A 22,321-nucleotide genomic window follows, 5' to 3' on the forward strand; every position below is an offset into this window, starting at 1 on the left:
ATTGGTTCCTTTCAATCCCGCTACCCAAATTTCTCACCGATTGTGCATTTGTATGGTTCCATCATTCCCCTGCTCTACCAGACAAAGTCGCTTCAATTTCTCCATACTAGTTATAGGGTAGTTTTTTTAACTTTCCTAGAAATATTGTGCACAACTCTATGCTTCTTCGTTTAGGAAGCATGCCACATTGAGGAACATTTGTTTCTCATTTTCTACGAGGGCATCATAATAACTAATTTTGAGTGCTTTTGCTATCTTTCTATCGGGGAATCGGTTCTCTCTTAGCATTTGGATTGTCTCTTGCCAGATCTTGGACTGTTTTGCTTGTCGACCTTAGCCTTGGGAGAACAATATTAACCTAAATGAGCCCCAAGAATGGCCAGCGAAAGAGGATGCCCATCGCACTCTCTTACAATAGGTGCCACCAGATCACGCTACTCAAAATCTTCTGGTGGAACAGGTGAGTCAAAAGCGTGTAGGCTGCTTGATCATTGGATGTGATGAGGATGCCGCTGCTTGGAAGAAGCGATTTTAGATCTATGATACTTTTGACATAAGAGAACTCCTTTACATCATCCAATACAATCAAAACCTTCTTCTCCCTCAAGCGATCTTGCAAGATTGCTCTTCCTTTTTTGATGTCGTTCCCCTGGTTGTCATCCTTGTCCAGCAATAGATCTTGCCGGAGTGAATGCTGAATCTGCCTCAAGTCCATATCCCTGCAATTTCTCACAAAGCTTCGTGCGTGAAACTCCTTACTAAGGCTTTGGTAAACTGCTTGAGTGATGACGGTCTTGCAAACCCCACTCATCCCATACAGTTGGACAAACTTTACAATTCTGAGTTCGTCCACGCACAACAACTTCTCGGACCCTCATTCCAAACCAATTGGGTGAAGCACTCCATCAATTGGACATCTCTCGTCGATCTTCTGTACTATCATTTCTACGAGTTTTTTTCACAAGTTGCCCTCAAAACTGTGCATGAGTAAGACACTATTATCAAATGCTAGCATCAAATAGTGGCACCAACGAATTGAATTTGGACTCTACTCTTGATGGACGAAAGCATGAAAAACTCGGTATGAATAATAATGGAGAGTCAGATGAGCCTCCACAAAGCTCTTTTTACCTATTGTAAGCCTCAAGCCTCAAGCCGCATTGCCATGAAGCAAACTCCAAAGCTAGTATATGCACATGAGTCAGATGCATCTTTTGATGCTTTGAGCTTTGAGTTTTGGTGATATTTCACTCTATTGTGGCATACACATTTGGGTGCACCTGGTATTTGGTGTGATTCTCTCTTGCAGGGACTAGCATTTGGGATTTTGTTTCATTTGCATCATGGCATCCTCTTCCATGCTTGAAAAGGAGTTTTTCAGCATTAAAAAGTTTGATGGGACAAACTTTTCTTTGTGGAAAGAACAAATAAGGGATGTGCTTATTCAAAAGAAGCAGATTAAACCCTTGGCAGGGATTGAAGCTAAGCCTGCAAATATGTCTGAGGATGATTGGAATGAGTTGGATGCATTAGCAAAGTCTACTATTAGACTTCATCTTGCAGAGTGAGTTTATTTCGAGTTTATTTCACAGTAGTAAATGAGCAGACTACGGAAGATTTGTGGAAAAAACTGTGTGCCACTTATGAGAAGGAAACTGCCTCTAATAAAGTTTACCTCATGAAGAGGTTGTTTGAGCTGCTGCAGATGAAGGAAGGGGTCTCCATTGCTTCTCACTTGAATACATTCAATATTATTTTCAGCCAGCTTCAGGCTCAGAAAATGAATTTTGATGCAGAGACTAAGGCAATATTTCTCTTATGTTCATTGCCATCCTCATGGGATACCTTCCGTACAGCTGTCAGTAACTCTGCACCTGGTGGAGTACTGAAATTTGATGATGTTGTGGGTAGCTTGTTGGCCAAGGAGATTAGACGGAAGTCTATGGATGGCAACAAGCAGGATGCAGCCTTAAATGTGCAAAGGGGCAGATCACAGTTCAGGGGGAAGTCCCAAGAAAGAGGGAAGTCTCATAGCAAATCCAAGGCACAGAACATTGAGTGTTACCATTGTGGCAAGAAGGGCCATATGAAAAAGGATTGCTACAAGCTGAAAAGAGAGCAAAAGGATAAGAAAAAGAATGCAAATTGGGGTGCAAATCAAAAGGAAGAGAGTCCAAGGAAGGACAAAGGAAAAGTGAAGATCGAGGAGATCAATGCAGTCACACGTGATAGTGACAATGATGTTCTCTTCATGTCTAGTTTATCTGCAAAGTTGCTTACCACTTCAGATGATGCATATTCCCAGGATTGGATTTTGGATTCTGGTGCTTCATTCCATGTTACTCCCCATAGGGAATGGTTCTCCACTTATGATAGTGGAAAGATAGGTTGTGTGCATCTTGGAAATGACTATGCATGTGACATAGTGGGAGCAGGTGACATAAATTTTTCTTTTGCAAATGGGTCTGCATTTGTTTTGAAACATGTGAGACATGTGCCTAAGTTGACCAAGAGTCTTATTTCAGTGGGTCAGCTAGATGATGCTGGTTTTCACACTACTTTTGGCTTTCAGAGTTGGAAAATTCAGAAGGGCTCTATGCTTTTGGCCAGGGGTGCCAAGTGTGGGACTTTGTATCCCTTACATGTATCAGGGGTATTTGATCATGTTGTTGCAATAATCGAGCAGCCAAGCACTTCTTTGTGGCATTGCAGGTTGGGGCACATGAGCCAGAATGGAATGAAACTCTTATGCCGTTTGGGTTATGTACCGCATTTGAGTTTCTCTGATTTTGAATTTTGTGAGCACTGTCTCTATGGGAAGCAGACTAAATCAGCCCATAAAAGAAGGGGAAAGAAAGAGTTTGAAAAGCTTGATTTGGTGCATTCAGACGTATGTGGTCCCATGCCTACACGGTCATTAGGCGGGGCTGAATACTATGTGACATTCATTGATGATGCAACTAGGAAAGTGTGGGCTTATGCTATAGCTCGGAAGAGTGATGTGTTCCAGGTATTTCAGAAATGGCTGGCCTTGGTTGAGAATCAGTCAGGTAGAACGCTTAAATGCCTACGGACTGACAATGGTGGAGAGTATCTCTCTCATGACTTTCAGTATTTCTGTGATACACGTGGGATTAAGAGGGAGCTCACATCCCCTCGTACTCTAGAGCAAAATCCAGTTGCAGAAAAGATGAACCGTACCATTCAAGAAAGGTTGCAATGCATGCTTTCCAATGCAAGTCTTTCTGGTGGTTTTTGGGCTGAGGCAATGAAGACTGCAGTGCATGTGATCAATAGATCACCTAGTAAGAGTTTGGATGGTGGTATTCCTGAAGAGGCATGGAGTGGCAAGAAGCCCTCTTACTCTCATTTGCGTATATTTGGGTGTGAGGCATATGCACATGTGCCAAAAGAGCTTCGAAAGAAGCTAGATCCTAAGTCTAGGAAATGCATCTTTCTGGGTTATGGTGAAAGTGGAGAGATGGGCTATCGTCTCTGGGATCCAGAAGCAAAGAAGATCATAAGCAGCCATGATGTGGTCTTCAATGAGAAGAAGGAGGGATGTGGAAATGAGGAGAATCACTTTCCAGGATGTGAATCCACCTGCCTATGTTGATAGACAACAAGCTGTCCATGCACCAAATGTGCAAGAAATGGTACTACCAAGTACTCCCACAGGTATACAATCAAGGGTAGATGATGGATCATCTATTGGTGGAAATGATGAGCCAAATGTGGCTGATATGCAAGTGGGACAGCAAGCTGAAATGCCCTTGAGAAGATCATCTAGAGTGTCTAGACCGCCTGATAGGTTTGTTCCAGGGGTAGACTATGTGATGCTTACTGATTGCGGGGAGCCTTCTTGCTACAGAGAGGCTATGATGCATGAGGATCAACGCAAGTGGGAGTATGCTATGCAATCAGAGATGAGTTCACTTATGAAGAATAAGACTTGGGACTTGGTTTCTTTGCCACATGGAAAGAAAGCATTGCCATGTAAATGGGTCTACAAAATGAAGGTCACAGGTGATGATGTGCCTAGGTACAAGGCCCGTTTGGTTGCTAAAGGGTTCAAGCAAGAGAAGGGTGTGGACTTTGATGAGATATTCTCTCCGGTTGTGAAGATGACCACACTTAGATGCATGCTTGGACTAGTGGCATCAGAGATATGGAGCTTATGCAAATGGATGTCAAGACAGCTTTCTTGCATGGGGATTTGCATGAGGAAATTTACATGGTGCAGCCGGAAGGCTTTGAAGAAAAGGGCAAAGAGCATTTAGTTTGCAAGCTGAAGAAGAGTCTCTATGGTCTTAAGCAAGCGCCTAGAGAATGGTATCAGAAGTTTGATGCTTTCATTCGGTCCTAGGGTTTCAAAAGGAGTGAAATTGATCACTGCCTCTACACTAAAAGGGCTAAGGATAGTAGCCTGATAATCCTGGCACTATATGTGGATGATATGCTATTGGATAGCAAGAACACTTATGAGCTAGATGCATTAAAGGCCAAGTTGCATGAGGCCTTTGATATGAAGGATTTGGGACTTGCAGGTCATATTCTTGGTATGCGCATCACGTGTGATCGGAGTAGGAAACTCCTTTGGCTTTCACAAAAAGAGTATGTTACAAAAGTATTACAGCGTTTCAATATGGAGGGGGGGAAGGCAGTGAGTACTCCATTGCCTCCATATGTGAAATTGAGTCATACAGATAGTCCCAAATCAGATGAGGAAAGGGCCATGATGGCCAAGGTTCCTTATGCATCAGCAGTTGGGAGTCTTATGTATGCTATGATAGCTACTAGACCAGACATTGCATTTGCAGTGGGAGTTGTTAGCCGGTATATGGCTAATCCAGGAAAGAGGCATTGGGAGGCAGTTAAGTGCATCATGAGGTACATGAAGGGTACCAAGGAGATGTGCATTTGCTTTGGTAAAGGAGACATGCGTGTACTTGGGTACACAGATTCAGACTATGCAGGGCATGTGGATAGTAGGAGATCCACTTCTGGTTATGTGTTCACCTTTGTAGGTGGTGCAGTGTCGTGGATGTCTCGTGCACAGAAGTGCGTTGCTTTGTCTACCACAGAGGCTGAGTATGTTGCAGCCACAGAGGGTTGCAAGGAGGCTATATGGCTTGATCGGCTAGTGGGAGATTTGGGGATTCATACAGGTGTACCGACATTGCATAGTGATTCCATGAGTGCTATTCAGCTAGCACGGAATCCGGTCTTTCATGCAAAGACCAAACACATTGAGGTCAGGTACCATTTCATCAGGGAGGTACTTGAGGACAAGCGCATAGAGCTTGTCAAGGTTCATATAGATGATAACCCTGCAAATATGCTAACGAAGAGTCTACCTAGTCAGCGGTTTGAGTATTGTCATGTATTGATGGGTATTGGATAGTATGCTCACTGGTTGTTCTCCCTTAAAGGCAGATTGTCCTTTAAGTGGGAGGTTGTGGGGGTTAAAGGTCATTGTGCCTTTACCCCGGTTATGTACAATACTCAAACACATATATAAATGAATGAAAAAGAAGATTAGGGTGGTTCTGCACCCACCAAAACTTGTGTGGCTCTCTCTCTCTCTCTCTCCTTCTTCCGTTCTTGCTTCCGTTGAGAGCACTCTCATGTAGTGTAAGTGATTCCATCATGGCATTAATTCAACATGTCACCATAGCAGAGGAGGCATGGACGGTCTTGAAAAATCACTACGAGACCACGAATCAGACGCAGATTCAAAATTTGGAGACTCAACTGGCGAACAAGAAACTGTCTAAGTCTGAAGCGGCAGAGAAGTTCATCACCAAGGTGAATAATCTGCACGATCAGATGACTGTGATTGGCATCACCATCACAAGCGAGAATCTAGCACGAAGGTGCATACGGATTCTCCCACCAAAGTACGACAGTCTTGTTATGGCATTGAATACGCAAAACAGAAATCTGCCCCTCAACTTTGAGGATTTAAGTGCGATGCTTCTGGAGGAGATGCATCAAAAGACGAGGACTGGAGAAGATTCGACTTTCTATGCTAGATCAAAGAAAGGTAAGGGTAAGGACTTTGGTAACCCATCTTCTTCTGATGATAAAAAGAGAAAGAAGAAGATCAAGTGCTTCTATTGCAACAAGGTAGGGCACAAGTAGAATGATTGTCGAAAGAAGATTGCAGATGAGAAGAATGGAGTGAAGAAAGAGTCCAGCAACAGCACGCATGTAGTACCAGTACAGCTGTTCGTAGCAATTGAGGAGATTTACACACAGGTAGTTCATGTACCTGTGGATGAACCTTGGATTATTGACAGTGGTGCATCGCACCACATGACCAGTCAGAAGGATTGGTATACCTCTCTACAACCGGTAGGGAATGACATCCTGGTAGAAGTCGGCAATGATGCAAAATGTCTAGCAAAAGGAAAAGGTACGATTGCTCTCAAGTCAGATGGAGTTGTAAAAGAGTTGTCCGATGTTCTTTATGTGCCAGATATCAAGAGGAACTTGTTGTCCATTTCTGCGATCACGGATCGGGACCTCAAAGTTCAATTTGATAAGAATGGTGCACAGATTTTTGATCTTCAAGGGAAGGTCATTGGTAAAGATACACAGCACAACAACATCTACGAACTCTCAGCTTTCAGTGCTCGAGCCGATGTAGAGAACACTAAGCTCATAGCATGAGATGTTTGGTCATGTAAACCTTAGTTCTTTAAAGGAGATGCATAAAAGTGGAATGATTGCAGACCTACCATAAATTACAGAACTTTTCGATGTATGTGAAACTTGCATGATGGGCAAGCAGCATCGGAACGCCTTTCTAAAGAGGCCAGTAGGGCAAAGTCTTCTCTAAAGCTCGTTCACATGGACCTTTGCGGAAAGATGGAGACGAAAGCTTTGGGTGGTTCCTACCACTTCATGATGCTGATCGACGACTACAATAGAAGGATATGGATATACTTCTTGAAGACTAAATACGAGGCTTTTAGTAAGTTCAAAGAATGGCATATAATGGTCAAGAAAGAAACAGGGAGGAAGGTGAAGAAGTTGAGATCAGACAGATGTGGTGAGTTCACATCAAGTGAATTCGAAAGTTACTGCAAAAGTCACGGGATTGAGGCAGAAACCCCCGCCACATACATCACAGCAAAATGGAGTAGCAGAATGCAAGATGCGCGTCATCTGTGAAATGGGTAACAGTATGATGAAAGGGAAAGATTTGCCAAAGACTTTCTGGGCTGAAGCATGTAACACGCCAGTTTACATTCTAAATCGTAGCTACACGAAGGCTATGAATGGGATGACTCCATTGCAGGCCTTTTCTGGTAAGAAACCTTCAGCTGCATATTTCAAAGTTTTTGGATGTGACTATTTTGTGCATGTCCCTGATGCTAACAGGACCAAATGGGAACTGAAGAGCCGAAAGTGTATTTTTTTGGGCTATAGTGAAGAGGCGAAGGGTTACCGTCTCTATAACCCTATTACCAAGAAGGTAATAGTAAGCCGCGATGTGGTCTTTGTAGAACAGCCGCATCAATTGGAGGAGAATGCTTCCTTCCCAGACAACCAAGACCAAGATATCCATCCAGTACAACCACCAATAGCAGACCGAACTCCCCCACCAATGGTGTTTGGGAGGATTCAAGATAAAGAAGAGGAAGAAGAGCTTGTAGAACCACAATGGCAACGGCCATTACCGAAGTGGGTAAAGCAGCTTTTGGACAACAAAGAACCTCCAGCCATTGAGGAGGAATCATCCGAACACCGCCAGTCCAAGAGATTAGAGGAGCAAAGAAGAGCGCATGAACACTTGGTCAACTACGTTTTGATGACAGAGGTGATCCGTGTTGATGAACCCAAGTGTCTTGAAGAGGCACAAGGTGATGATAGGTGGATGGAGGCTATGCAGTCGAAGTATGGCTCCATAATGAAGAACAACACTTGGGACCTTGTGGATCATCCACCAAAATGCAAGGTAATTGGCACCAAGTGGGTGTACAAGGCTAAGTACAAGTCCGATGGCACATTGGATAAGTACAAGGCTCGGCTCGTGGCAAAAGGATTTGCACAGGTATATGGTTTTGATTATCAGGATACTTTTGCTCCCACAGCTCGACTAACCACAATTCGCAGTGTTTTGGCTTTAGCAGCCCAGGGAAGTTGGCCTGTGTTTCAGATGGATGTAAAATCTGCCTTTCTGAATGGAGATGTCAAGGATGAGGTATACATGGAACAACGTCCACCAGGTTTTGTGATCCTCAGTTCAGAAGATAAAGTCTGTAAACTGAAGAAGGCACTTTACGGGCTGAAACAGGCCCCACGAGCATGGTACCAGTGAATTGATGCCTACTTTCTACAAAAGGGGTTCAGGAGGAGCCATCTGATGCAAACTTGTATATCTTCAGAGAAGGAGCCAGGTTTATGATCGTGGTCCTTTATGTGGACGACCTTGTCATAACAGGGAACCATGAAGAGAAGATCTTACAGGCATTTGTGCTCATCCATGCATTAAAGATCAAATTTGCATTTATAACATGTTGATTGATGAAGAATAGTGGTAGCTCAGGTGGTAGGGTATCTTCCTACCCGACTAGCTACCCCTTGATGGGACCATGAGTGTGTGTACCGAAAAAAATATTGGTTGACTAATGAAAAGCGCTTTATTTCGCAATGACATATTTTTGTAATTATGATTGTTGCTAACGACTCAACCTAAAGATCATGTTTTGTTCCTTTGAGTATCTCCATGATGGTTTGCTCAAATGGTATAGTCATCTTTAGTTCACTAAAAATCATCTTTTATATGGATGTTTTTAAAAACATGTGCATGTAGAGGATCGTGGTGTGAAAAATGCAATTGTGTAGTCACATCAGTTTTTAAATATTAATGATAAGCATGTCCCCCTTGTTAATGAAAAAGCACTCAACTTTAATTCCATTTTGAATGCTCGATATCAGAGAAGGTTGTTCACACTATATTTAAAAGGAGATTAATCATTACCTAAGCAAAAGCAATTTTTTGTGGAAATTTGAGGGACTTAATTGAAGGAGTAATTAATTCAGAAATTGTTTCCGTGGCATTTACTTCTTGAGAGGGAATACTTCACCATATAAATTGCTCTCACCATAGAGGGAGTGCATTGTTGTGAATTCTTCTGAAAATTCGTTGAACTGCTGAGATCTTGTCCCAGAATGTGGGTGAAGAGCAAGCTGAGTTAATGGCGTCAGAAAAACCACCAGCTGCCCATGGTTTAAACTTGACACATACAGTCCAGCTTCATTTTCTTTGTTGCACTGCACTTGATTTTTCTGTTTCCACAGTCCGGACTCCGGATACTGAGTGGTTAGCACTCAGAGGAAGTGGAATACAAGGCTGTAAAGCAACACAAAGTAACGTGCCCCCAGCCATGTTGCCTGTACATTGGAATCATTGTGAAGGAGGAGGTTTTCGTTCGATGATGAGTTCATTAGAGACAGACATCCAACTTACGATTTCAGGCGTCTGCTGATTCTCTGTCACAAACTCTCCGTCTGCAGTAATTATGCACTAGGATCTGGACTCTGGAAACTTCTGACGTTCATCGCATCGATGGCTGCACTCTCCATAGGTACTATGCAAGGAATCCGTTGCTGTGGATTGCGATAGGCACTATGCAAGTAGAGCTCAGATTGAGGTGCGTTCATGTCAGCGCGTGGTCGAATCTTTTCAGAGGGTATTTCTTTAGCATGTCCAGTACTGTGTCAATTTTGCAGCATGTACGTGACCCAAGGAACACGCGAGATTCGGTTGCGACTCAACACTTCCCGCGTGCTGCTGCGTGAAGACTCGCATCATGGCTCGCAGCAGTCCTAGAATCAGGACTTCGGTGAGTTCGGTCGTTCTACCCCAGGATGGCAAAAATTTATGGAAATCTTGCTATTCACAGAACGTGACCCAAACCTTATCCAAAAAGGAAGGTGGATGAGGTAATCGTCTTGATGAAAGGAAGGCAAAATTGGTAGAGATAAAAGAAGAATGCCTGCCTTATGTAGATAACGAGAATGTGCCTGCTTTGCATGAAGTGCACAATTGGTATGGTTCTGAAATAGAGCCTGTTGTCAAGGTTGTATAGGTTTTTGAAATCGATCTTACAATCAAAATTTGTGTTTTTGATGGGAAGGTGTTAAATAAGTATGGAACGTGCATGTTGTCTAATGTGAATTATCAAATGGCTTAGGTTTCATAACCCTACACATTAACGAGCTCGTTTATGGTGAGTTTGTGAAGTTGCACACAGGTGACTGTATCAGGTTGACCAACTTCTCTATTTGTTTTAGAAACCCTAGGAATGATGGGGAAACTACAGACTACAGCATTGCTTTTGATCCCTCCACTAGAGCCGAAAGGATAGAACCATTTGCTATTGTTCCATAAATCTATCCCCGGGGAGGGTGAAAGCATGCTACGGTGTATGTACTATTGGCAAGAATGTGGTAGACTTACTAAGTAATGTGCGATATGGAGAGATTTCTCAAATCGATGTGCAGTAATATATTTATTGTTTTTTTATTATGCACAAATATTTCTCACGTAAGCATTCTCATGCTCATACACACATTTTCATGCACTGTGTCTCCTCTCAGGTGTTTCACTTTCGAACCTGCACTCTATCACTTCCACTTTCGAACTTTTGAACTTTTGATTTCCACCTCAAATTTTCTGGTAAGACGTTGACACGGGTCGCTCTCTTGTGAGTACTCTCTCTCTCTCTCTCTCTCTCTCTCTCTCTCTCTCTCTCTCTCTCTCTCTCTTCGTTCTTCTCTTTTCCCCCATTCTCTATTCATTCTTTGCTTTTCCTCCATTCTCTAAACGCTTTCCCCCCATAATTCAATATTCGAACCTGCACGCGATTGTCTTTTGCTATTCCTTCTGTCGACATGCAAACTTTCTACTTTTATTATTGCTCTCTCTCTCTCTCTCTCTCTCTCTTTGTTATTTTACTTTATTTCATCTTAGTGTGAGTCCTAGTACTAAAATGTTACTCTCTTTGTAGTAGCTGAAGACCGCCATGTCTCCAAGGAAGCCCAAAGGCATCACATCTCCCACCTCCAAGAAGCCCGATGTCCTTTCCCCAAGAAGAAACACTCCATCCAAGAAATCTGCAACCAAAGAGAAGGAAAAGGCTACAAATAGCAAAGCGGCTTCTATTCTAACTCCAATCAAAGAGAAGCCAAAGACTAAGGACAGCAAACCAATAGCAATTCCAACTGGAGTCAGTCTTGGATGGAGATTTTTCCTGAGAGCGAAGCCAGACTCATATCTGGAGTTGGACACCTGGATCCAAGAAATATGGGGAAACAATGACAAAGAGAGTAGGCATGGCTTTCATATAGGTCAAAAAGAAATCATTGCTGAACAATTTTATGAAGATTCACTATAGGATTTACAATTTGAAAATAGTCTCATGAACAATGAAGTTGGTACACTGTTGGCACGGGCATTCATTACATATACTCATGGAGTAGATGTGGATTGGGATGACTTTGCCCAACACAGAGATGTGAATCTGCGCTCAGCTAGCTTGGACAACACGTGTATCAAGCACAAATGTGATGTAGGCATGTCTACAATAAAATGGGAGCTTGTAAGTTTACAAGATCAACGAAAGTTCAGCATGGAGCAAGAAGGTGTACTGCATGAGTTTCCAAGGGTACACTGGTCAAAGGAGAATGCAAGATTGCATGCAGATTTTAAGGCTGCTACTACAACTGAGGACGAAGCCCTCACAAAACTTGAATCAATTGTACATACACTTAGCTAGGTGCATAGTAAAGTAGACAATTTATTACATGGTAGTGTACTACAGGAAGAGTTCTTGAAGGATGTAGCAAAACTTGAGGTAGAACTGGATGTAGCAAAAGTAATATTTGAATCAATAAAAAGATAGCGCATCAGCATTGGAGAGCACTACAAAGCAAGCTCAAGTTTTTTGAGCAACGTGCAGCATCTGATTCAGAAGCTCCCAAGTCAGGGTCTCAGAGTTTTGAATCTAGCACCAGCTCACCATCCCACAGGCTCTGCAGTACCGACTATGAATGTGAATATTGAATGGTGAGATTCTTAACTTCCATGTGCAAATCGATGTTTTAGTTTTTAGAGTTGGGTCCTCTTACAACAAGTAGTGTGTACTTACCCTTTTGATAAATATGCAGGTGTGTTTTTTGTGGGCTTGGATTTTCAACATTCCATCATCTTTGTGGTACCTTCAATGTCCGCAGTGTATTTTGCTAGTGACCTTGAGTTTAGTGATGCTAGTAAAACACGTTTGCCTTGTCTTTGCTGATGATGGGAGTTTTGTATCGTTACCCAAGTTGCATTTGTGTTGAGTCTACACATCTCATCTTGAACATCTTTATTGACGTGGAAGTTTTCATTTATAAGTGGTTCTAGCATGTACAACCTTTTAATGTCCTTTACTCGAAATAGTGTTGTGTATGCTAGCCCGTGTCCTCGTACTCCCCTTAGTGAGAAAGCGAGTCTTTCCAATGTTAGGCCTTGTGCTCGGTGTATTGTCCTTGCAGCTGTTGGTTGCATAGAAAATTGTTCTCAAGTGAGGATGCTTGTTTTTGAAGGTCCTATTTGCACTTCTTTCACAATTCTAAAAATAGGAGTCCATTGTTTTGCAATGTTGTCTTTGTAGTCATCGATGTTACACTATGTCCCTCCCGACAAATGTTGAAGCCGTCTTAAGAAGTCCATCGGTGCCATTTACTAGTCCGTCTTGTTGGTCGATGTTTCTTGAGCAGAGTTCTACTAGCATTTCTTCCTTTATCTCAATTCTAGTGTGCAAGCCGCATGTGTTTCTTGGATCCTCTAGCGTTTTTGTTTTGCTAAATGTTGCATGTGAGAAGTGATCCCTTGCAAGAAGCACATGCTTTTGCCCGTTGCAAAGGTGCATCACCATGTCATTGTGCTTTCGTGTTTGCAAATTCGTGTAGTATAGGTGGGGGAATGTGGTCTATTGGTGTCGAGCGCATGCATGTTTTGTTGATGTAGTCCAAATCTTCGATTGTGTGGGTGCATTTCCTGAATGAGTTGAGTGTGTTTATGAACACATCATTATTCAGGTGCATGATAGATTGTAGTTCAAAGCATTTGGGTTTTGTTCGCTAATATGTTTCTGCAAGACATTCTAGCTCTCTTTCGGCTGTTTAAAAGACCCACGAATCTTTCACTAGTTTGGCCTGATAGAAGTCTCCACACGTAATGATATTATTCTTGCCCCTCTTGTAAGAAACAATTGTATTTTTTCTTGTGGCACTAGTTATTTGCACAACATTACTTCATCGAATAGTTGTCTTTGCTCCTTGTTCAGTGATCTTATCTTCTGGAAGTACTTTGCATTGTCCATTAGAACTTGCTCCTTTGTGGTGAGCATGTACTGGTCGCTCTTGATGCTTTTTGATATCATTGACATGTCCAAGGATATATCATAGGAGTTCTCTTTTTCTTGCTTGTTGCTCAGAGCAGGACTTTTGCCATTTAAAGACAAATCCAAAAGATTTCAGCTAGTAGGAAGGACGCTTATACAGAATGCTAGCTACAGTACCAGATTTACATGCCATGTTAGCTCAACCACAACAGATGCCACTATCGGCAAAATGGCACAAGAGATATAGTCATGTTAATTTCAAGAGCTTGCTAGACCTCAGGAATCAGAATATGGCAATCGGGATTTCAAAGCTACAGTTTCTTGGAAAAGTTTGGTTTTTGGTTTCGAATTTGAGTTGACGGCATAAGGCCTTACACTCATCATCGTACCAACTATTACAGGATACGGTGCCAGGGGGTGGTGGGCGGGTGGTGTGGGGAAAGGCGTGGATGGCAGCCTCGTGTAGTGAGCGGGTGACAAGGGCAGCACGATTCCCTAAAAGGGGTTTGAAGTCAATATAAGCGAGAAGTATGTACAGACGGCCAGAGTAAGAAGGTGAGTGATCCCGATCAAAGCGTATATCGTGGTAGGTGGAGTAAGCACTGAGTGGGGTGGAAGGTGCTGTGCGAAGGGATGTGGAGATGCGAAAGAAAAGGTATGTGTGATCAGCCCCTGGGGGGAGAGGTGCTACAGTGAAGTCAGTAATGCGAGATGTGAAGACAGGGGATCCCATGATGTAATCAACAACACTGGAACCCCCCCCATGTGGAAAGCATGTGAAACCACCTGAAGTGGGCCATCTGTCAAGACCATTATAGATAATGAGATCATGTATTCTGCCCAGGTCTAATAGGGCCTGCCCATAGGATGAAAGTGGACCCTGCCTGTCAGCCGAAACCCGTAGCATACCTGCCTCCTCAAGGTCAACATTTGCCAGTAGAGTGGAATGATCTCTGAAATCAAGAGGTGGTACCTGACGGGTCCTTGTCTTCGCGTTGAAGTCTCCCACTAGAAGGACTTCTCCGCGGCTAGAAAAGTCAACGATGGACTGATAAAGGGCAGCAAATGGGGATTTCTCATGATCACCTCGAATATCTCTGGCAAAGTGAGAGGTCTCCGGGGGGAAGTAGCAAACTACGACAAACAGATCCTGGCTATCCATGTGTCGTATCTAGATCCAAAGAAATCTGGAATGTGTATCTCTCTGCTCTATTGAAATGATCCCCCGAAGTGTGGATCTAAAAAGGACTGCAACTCCACCTGAACCTCGAACTCCTCCTGTACCCCTCGTCTCATCTCTGTAGGCAGACTCCAATGTATATCCGCTGACTATTGGGAGAGGGCGCTCTAGACTCTGATGTGTCTCTGTATAGAAGACTATGTCGTGGCCTGTATAGGATTCTGAGAAGTTCCCTGGTTCTGACCATAAGGTACCATTATAGTTCCAAATGGTGCAGGACAGGGTCTCGGATATCTGAGTCTCATAGGCCCCGCTTCCCTATGTAGGGGAGGGGGCAGGTGTCCTACGGGGTCCTGTAAGTAGTACTACATCGACGAGCTCGAGACCACCATCAAGACACTCGGAGGTGCAGGCTGCTCTCTTGCGGAGGTTGTCATCCAGATTCTCCTATACGCAGACGATGTAGTACTACTATCCTCTTCTACTACTGGTCTTCAGTGACACCTGGATGGACTTCAGGTCTTCTGTGATACACATGACTTGAAGGTCAACCTTGGGAAAACCAAGGTGATGATCTTCAACACTTCTAGACCCGCTATGCACCGAGAGCAGTTCCTCTTCGCCGGCGACCTTAAGATAGTTGACTCTTACACATACTTGGGCATTGTCTTCTCAGGCCTGATCTTCACGATGTGCCCGGCCATGCAGGCCAGGATCAGCCGGGTCTACGCCGCTCTTGCCAGGCTGGAGCGATAGTGCTACCACTCCCACTTCCAGGACCCGCGGACATCATTTTAAATTAAAAAACAAAGGAAATTTTAAAATTCAAGTTTCCACAAGTTTTCCTTTCTGCACACGTTTGTCTTTTCACACTTTTCAAGTTTCCACACGTTTGTCTTTTCAAACACAAGGTTGTCTTTTATCACAATTTTCAAGTTTCCACACGTTTATCTTTTCAAACACAAGGATTCATAGTTTTAAAAAAGGCGGGAAATTTGAAATTCAAGTTTCCACACGTTTCTCTTTTCAAACACCAAGGTTTATAGTTTTGTTTGCTTAAGTTTCAACTAAATCACACACCAATCTCCTCTAATATGCCTCATTGATATAATTGTGCCACACACTTTCATTCCACACTCTCAAAGCATGTGTAAAAATAAGATCTCTCACAATACACACACAAGTGTCATACCTGCATGCCAACTAATATAATGATCAATGGTACACCATATCAACATGGATGCAAGTTCAGAAACAATGCCACCGCTAAAGAGGATGCGAAAAAGAGCCCACCTCCTCAGCCCACGAGACCCCCTCTAGAGTTCATAGCCATCTACCCCCTCTCAACCACGGCGACCACATGCATTTGTAGTTCAGAGCAATAGCTCTGATGATAGAGTTATTAGTCAAAGTAGGTCTGGTGAGGGCACAACTACCGTATCCACTTTCACATCTTCAAGACACACCTTGATGGTTCCAAATTCCATCGACCTTGGCCTAAGGTCAAGGATAATGTAAGAGGGGTAAATACTTATAAGAAAAACCCAACCCCACTGTTGTTTATATGCCAACATGGACTTAGGTAGTATAGAATGTGTGTGTGGAGCAGCAGCAAAGCTCCTCTTGTACTTGCATAAGGCTAGGATTAATCTCTCTTAGGAATCTTCAACATGCAAGTTCTACTTGGAATTCCTACATGCATGTTCTATATGCTCATCCACAACGTTTGTAGGAAGACCTTCTATGTCATTATTATCATAGTACTGGTAGTTGTACTTCTCTTTATATTTTCATTTGCATAGTAGGCTTCTTTCCAAGTCTTGCGGACTCTCAATTGTTCGTCCTCATCATCTCTAAAGGGGCAGTAAAGAAGAAGTTGCTCGCGATAGTGATTGTCAGGGTCTTTAAATTTGTTGAACTTAACAAACCGTAAGATTTTTGGTTTCTTTCTTTTATTAGAAGTGTTGTTGTCATGGTTGTATTTGGCGGTGAAGGTTGCCAGACGTAAGTCATCCATGTTTTTCCGATTGGTATATTTGTCGATGATACTTATCAGTGGACTCGTTGTCCAATGACTGTAGTTTGTCTTTGGACTTTAGAATGAATGCTCTTTTCCCCTTCTCATTTGTGTTTATAAATTGGAAGTCCCTACTGGATATGTGCAGTAGTAGTGAGAGTTATGAAGGCTGCAAGTTGTCCGCTCATTTTTTGGGCATGTAGAAAAGTATTCCCCATTTTCTTTAATCTCTCTTGCATGGGTCTATTCTCTTGCAAGCATGTTGTCAGTGTGTCACGCATCAATTGCGTGAGTGTGGTGTCCATTTTCGTGATGAATGAGGTGCAATATGATGCAGCAGCATATGGGTCCAAGATGAACTGTATGTCCATGTTAGATTGCCAGAGGAAGATAATCTTTTTATTAAAAGCATTGGTGAAGATGTCCTTTGGCTCATGTTTTAAGAATAATCTTGGTTTTGATATTGAAGCTCTTAGGGATAGGATGTATGTTTCTATGTCTATTTGTAGACTGCTCAACCATTCTGGGAACTTAAGGTCTTCTATGGTTTCAATTTTTCGAATCCCTTGCCGAATCCGAATACATGCTTCTTTGAAATTATCCCTATCTCCACACTCAAGTGGAGTTAGTATCATTGTTGCATGCATTGGGGGCTTGGGATAGTGAAATCTGCAAATTTTGTGTTGACCCTTTGTACATGTTCTTTGTATGTCTGTGAGTTTGTATTTTGGTCATCTTTTTAGTGAGGAGTTTTTTGTCACATGTGATATTGTTATCTATGAATGCTACCACTTCAGCATCAGTATTAACACTGTGTCTCGCATTGTGTTGTGGTGCTTGCTCAACCCACAAAATTCCATGTTCGTGTTGGCTACCTCTACTTTGGAACTCTATGACGATGAAGAAGTAATCCAAGTACACTGCTTACTATTGATGTGTCCTTACGTAGGAGGCGGATCATATTTTGTAACTTGTGAGTGTAATATCGGGCACATAGAGACGGGTTTTGTTGAATAAGTTGCATGATGTTTGGGTCTTGGTATGTTGCACTTTGTGCTTGAGTCTGCAGGCTATACTTTGTTTTGAGGGCGCTCACTAAGGGTTCCCACATTCATTCTACACAAGAGAAAGTGACAAAGAAACGTGGTGGCCCCAATTAACGCATCATTGCAAATGCTTCTTTGCATTTGCATAGTCTTTCTTTGTGATCGGGTGATGTTTGAAGGTTTTCAAAGTCCCTGTACCCTATCCCTGACTTCATTAATTGTTCAATGTTCGTGTTATTTTTGACATCTTTTGCACAAAGCAATTTCTTTTTTAGCATTCCTTTTCTTAAGCGTACCCATATGGATTGCATCACTTGATGGATCATAACGTTTATAGCTTAAAAAAAAATATTTGTAATATTATGAGCAAATTTCAATGACTTGTGCATTATTTCCCATTTCACTATGTCCAAATATGTTATTGTGAACTGTTCTAGGGAAGCCAAAATTTAGGGACAAGAAATTAAAAAATCTATAACTTCCTCTGCGCTAACTAAGTTTTGTGTATCAATGTGTCGGTTTCTATGTCATCTTCTTCCATGGTGCTCTCATTATTCATGGGGTCTTCTTCAAAGGAATGTAATAAGGATTGACTCGGCGAGAGCATATTTTCATACCAATCATTGTTCAAAACAATGCTGTTAGCTCTATATAATGGTCTTGTGACAAGCATTTTCAATGCTTTCATGAGAGTGTAAGGCCTAATCGTGCCTATTACAAATGTTGATTTGTATTGCAATCTCCTTTTGATTCCAACAATGATAACATGATCATCATCCACAAAGCGTGGCAAAACTTCTTGTATTTTGTTTGTATCTGCTAGTACATTGACAATACTTCCAAAAATTGCCATTTTCCCGTTAAAAGTTATCTCCCTAATTTGCACGAAAGCAAGCCTTGGCACCACCAGATGTTCCTCCTTATCGTTGAGGATGCACACATCAGGAAAAGGTTTGTCAGGGATATATTCAATGGAGAACACATTTTTTTATTGAGATATCATCACCTCCTAATACATGACCATTAGTACTATTTGTGGAACACTTGAGATAGCATCACCTCTTAATACAAAACCATTGTTACTATTTGTAGAACACTTGAGATATCATTACCCCTTCCCAGTAAAAAACTTAGGGAGAACACCTTTTTTTATTGCCTTGTTGCATTCAATACAAATCTTGTTGGCCTTCTTTTCAAATATGGCACTCGCATCTTTTCTTTTTTCTTTTACCCAATCAAATGTTGCATTCTTGAGATACATGCTTTGTTTCTTGAAAAACATTCTTTCACATGAAAAGCAATCATGTGATGGTGTGTCTTTGATATTATTTATATATTTTTTTACTTGTCGTTGTGAGCAACATCCAAACATTTGAGCAAAATTCGAGGGGGTGATGTTGGTATCAATAGAAATTCTTGGTCCATGCCTTTGTAGATCAATTGTGGGTATCGAAGAAATTTCTAGTGTGGAGTTTTGCGTGTCTTTGTTGTGTTCAACGGTAATGCTTCCGTGGTTGCGCTTAATTTTTGAGATCTTCCTCTTCATAGATGTTGAAATATTGTAGAGGGGAAACATTTGTTGCATACGCTCTTTAATGTTCGTGTTTTTGGTTTTCCTTTCTTCAAGCACGATGCTTCGTAGGCATTCCTCCATGTGTGCAGACCAACACTTATGTTTTTTTTCTTGCCGAGGAACCTTGCATGGATAAATGATCATATTCGATTCTTGAATCGACATTTGCACAGTTAAAGTTTTGTGATTACAATTATCAGTGTCATATACTTTGTAGATTTGATTGGTGTTTCCAACAAACAGCTCTATTTTAAATGCATATTTTTTCACTAATGTTGACAATGCGAATGAGTCGAATGGGTTGAGCGTGAACCCTTCATGTTCTACGCAACAAAGATAACCTTCAAAGTCTCTAACTCTTGGATATAGAGTCTCAAATAATACATTGATGAATCCGTTCTTCCATTCGACAAAGCTTTGTTTCCCCCCTTCCATTAGATCTTTCAATTCGTCGCATATGTAAGCTTTCAAAGAGTGTGTGGACATGTGAAAGTTAAGCAGATATGATATATAGTTTAAAACACAATTATTGTTTGGATACCTCGCAACAAATTGGACGTCAATTATACTTTCCATACCCTTGATTGTTCAAGAACACAAGGAGACTATTTTAATGTATGTGTAAAAAGTAATAGCCAAAGCTAACTTTTATTAAAGATACAAGATTTCATTGCAAGCCTTGAACTTTGAATATACAAACTCCACATAAGTCTTTATTGCTGAGCAAACAATTTATACAAAGTGCTTCTTGAGGAGCACATCTCTTACTACATGAAGAGAAGTAGACTTCTAGTTAAGGCAAGGACACGCCTCACTTCAAATCCTCGACAGTGGGGGCAATAAATCCCATAACACAACCAAAGTTGTTGGTAAGAAAATGGCCTTCTACTTTCTTGCTAAACAAGTAGGACTTTAGCAATCACATATTTCCATGAAGCTTGCAAGTTTGTAAAAGGTTGGAGAAGCCTTAAAACCTTATCAACAATTGTGTCTTTCAAAGTGACATCAATCAGTGCTCCTTCGGCGGTTGTTATAAGGGCCTTTACTTTAGGTATTTTGATAAGAGACGATGCTTTGTCACATGACAAATAGAAGACATTATCTCCATCTCTTGATATCTTGTTTCCCTTGCATATGACGCATGCACTTTCATAAAGGGCTAAGTTACCGTTACTATTAAGGTTCCAATCACTTGCAACGTTTGTAAATGGACTTAGAAAGAGTTTTAAAATCAAATTCAAAAAGTGTAGGCTATTGACTTCAACGATAAGGGAGTGGACCTGGTTGCCGTATCCAATGTGTTGGATGTGTCTCGGGGGGGTCACTCATCATATGTAACCCTATCACGTGAGTTCAACAGAAGGATATTTTTTATTTCTAAAATTTACAGAAATAAATATACATAAGGGACTATTTAAAATAGTTTTGAGAAAAATTTACAGATTTGTATAGAAAAGGGGTACATTTTATTAATGAAAAATTTACAAATAAGGGATTTTAGAAATAGGCCTTGAACGCACGTGGTATAGAGGGTTTATACATAGTGACCCCCCCGAGGGATGTGTGTAGTGAAGACATGTGAGAGATAGGCTGCAAGCAATTGATCTTTGATTGGCACAACTATGGTAATGTCAAGCATGTTTAACACAATAGATAGGGTGTTTTTCTTGCATCCAAGATTGTGCAATATGAACTTTACCTCTCCAAAAACTTTGAATTTCTCCACGATTTTAACAAAGTTGGAGCATCGGTTGCTCCAAAAGGTGAGCTGTTAAAAAGCGATTAAAAGCGCAACACATAAGTTTTAGATTTGGGCCATAGGAGTGAAGAGAGTTGTACACAAGAAGAATTAGAGATGTAGCAATCTTTCAAAATGGTAAGGACGTCTTACTGTTATAAGATCCTCAAGTAGATCACCGTCTCCCACAATCAACTCGTCACGCTGCTTGTATGAAGCCCCCAATTTTATGATGGTCATGGCAAGTATTGCAAAAGGAAGTTGGTTTCCCTCACCCTTACTAACTAAATTCCTACACCTTTCCTTGTACTGACAGATGGTTCCCGAGTGAAAGCATGCTATGATGTCTAAAAAAGTACTCTTTTTGGCAAAGGTTCTAGCATAGATATAGTACTAAATTGTGTACTAAAAGGCGCCGACAGTTGGATTCGATTTCCACATATGGAGGAGTCCACGATCTCTAATCTACAATCCACTCTCAATCGAGGATGATTTCCCTGCACATCGAGGAATCTGCGATCTGCAATCTACTCTCAGTTGACTCTCTTCTCTCTCATGGAATCACTCGCACATGTTTGAAACCATTGACAGTCGACTCTCTTCTCTCTCGTGGAGTCCTGTCTCTGTCCGTACAATTATCTCTGTTCATCTTCACTAGAGGTCCATTGTTCTCTCTCTCCTACAAAGAAATAAAGTCAGATCAGAAATGTGTTTGAGGTGCTGTACACAGAAGACCGTAAATGTGCATCTTCACAAAAAAATACATACCCTCCTTTTCCTCTATATTCTTGCTTCTGGACAATGACTGCACATCAGATTTCTTCTTGTGTATATGTGGCGCTTCATCTTAGTAAGAGCTTCCTTAACTGGCAAACTTTCATTTGCTGAACAATATATAATACATGAATAGATGCAATCTATAAAGCATGAATAAATGAAATAGATAAAATAGAAACTTATAAAAATAAATACCCTCTTTTGGCCACATAGGAAAAAAAAACAGTCCTACCGAGCTCTCCTCTGCAACTTTTAGGTCCCCCCGTGCCACTGCTTGCTGCTTTTTTACTTTGTCCAACATGTCATCCTCGTCATATTCCTGATCCCCAACATCCTCCAAGGAGTTATCTTCTAACCGACTTCCATCGAATAGTTGTTCATTGTCTTCTTTTCCACACAAGGCATGCCCCTCTACCTGTTGTTCTTTCTTGCTGTCTATGAACACATTTGAAATGTTAGGAGTTTTGCATTTCTCATTTTCAACAGCTTCAGCTTGCTTTGTACTAGTCTTCAACTTTTTTGGACATGGTATTTGACTCGGGGGGTTCAATGTGTATAAACCCTCTATATACGTGCATTCAAGGCCT

The sequence above is a fragment of the Dipteris shenzhenensis genome, chromosome 19 (assembly GCF_047967505.1).
Source record: "Dipteris shenzhenensis isolate YYH24624 ecotype China chromosome 19, Dip_SZ_1.0, whole genome shotgun sequence".
In the NCBI taxonomy this organism is placed as follows: domain Eukaryota; kingdom Viridiplantae; phylum Streptophyta; class Polypodiopsida; order Gleicheniales; family Dipteridaceae; genus Dipteris; species Dipteris shenzhenensis.